The sequence below is a fragment of the Drosophila takahashii genome, chromosome 3R (genome assembly GCF_030179915.1).
Source record: "Drosophila takahashii strain IR98-3 E-12201 chromosome 3R, DtakHiC1v2, whole genome shotgun sequence".
Lineage (NCBI taxonomy): Eukaryota > Metazoa > Arthropoda > Insecta > Diptera > Drosophilidae > Drosophila > Drosophila takahashii.
The window spans coordinates 35,833,471-35,834,728 of record NC_091681.1 but is presented as its reverse complement, the minus strand read 5'-3'; positions in this window follow the sequence as shown (position 1 = coordinate 35,834,728).

Here is a 1,258-nt window from a genome sequence, read left to right as displayed (position 1 = left end):
ATAGCACTGAAAAAGGTGAAAACTTAATTGATTTTAAAAATATTTGTAATAATGAATAATAACGAGTGTTGCTACGAAAATACTTTAACAATTTTAGAATCAAAATGTAAATTTACAAACTCAAAACTTAAGTTTTTAGCTAATATTATGACCACAGCAGTGCAAGTATAAATTCCTAGAACCATACATTTCCTTAAAGGATTTGGCCAACAGAATCCCTCTCATATGACACACGCCAAATAGAATAAAATACCCGAAAATTTACACACAAAAACATCATATCACATTCTCCCTTCGAATACAGCAGGAAACTCGAATTTCAAACAATAAATGGCTCAAGGAGCTCACAATTTATACAATATTGCGAATTCCGGCAGCCAAGCATTTGACACCTCCAACAGGGTGATTATGTAATCGTTAACTGCAGTTTTCCAATCTAAATCCCCAACCCAATTCCGATTCCAATCCCATTTTCCATTCTCAACACGGTAATTTGAGATAGCCAACAACAGATTCAGTTCCTGACTTTGGCTCAGGGTGTTAATATAATTTTCACCCAGCACTGTCTGTATATATATTTCTTATAATTTTTTCTAATAACACAACAAAAAAAAAAACAGAGAGTGCCGGGGGAGAGAAATTGAGAACTCTATAGCGATGGTAATCATGACCATTGTTTTGGGCTGTTCGCATAAACACTGTTTCCGATTGCGACCTACCCAACTCTGCTCTCTATTATTATTTTTTAACCCTGCTATCTAACCCCCAGTTAAGGACTCTCCTCCTTTTCGAATAGTATAATAATAGTTGTGAAGAGCCGTACGCCCCTTTGAGGCAACTGTTATTAGTTGAAGGGCGCGTGGTTCCCAGCAAACCATCGGGTTTACTACATATAGTGCTCGAAATCATCCCATAGTAATGACATCTCTCTGTCGCCTGAGGCCGAATTTAATTTCGGAACTCGACGGCCAGCTGTGAATTTTATTTGATTTAATTAAATGCGATTGCATGGGCTTGCATAATGGCCGTCGAATTGACAGTTGGCCACTTGGATTGAGCTGCTTGCGGTCTTTTTTAGATGGGTGAAAGCGCCCGGTGACTCCTGTTATCACCATAAGCTATGTACGTAAACATACGAATGCGTATGTGGGGAATTTTGGCTTGGTTTGGCTACGTTATTATGGAACTGATAAGGGGTCAAGTGCAATCTCATGCCGAAAGGCAGATTTTTCAATCTACATAATGCTAATACAGAGAA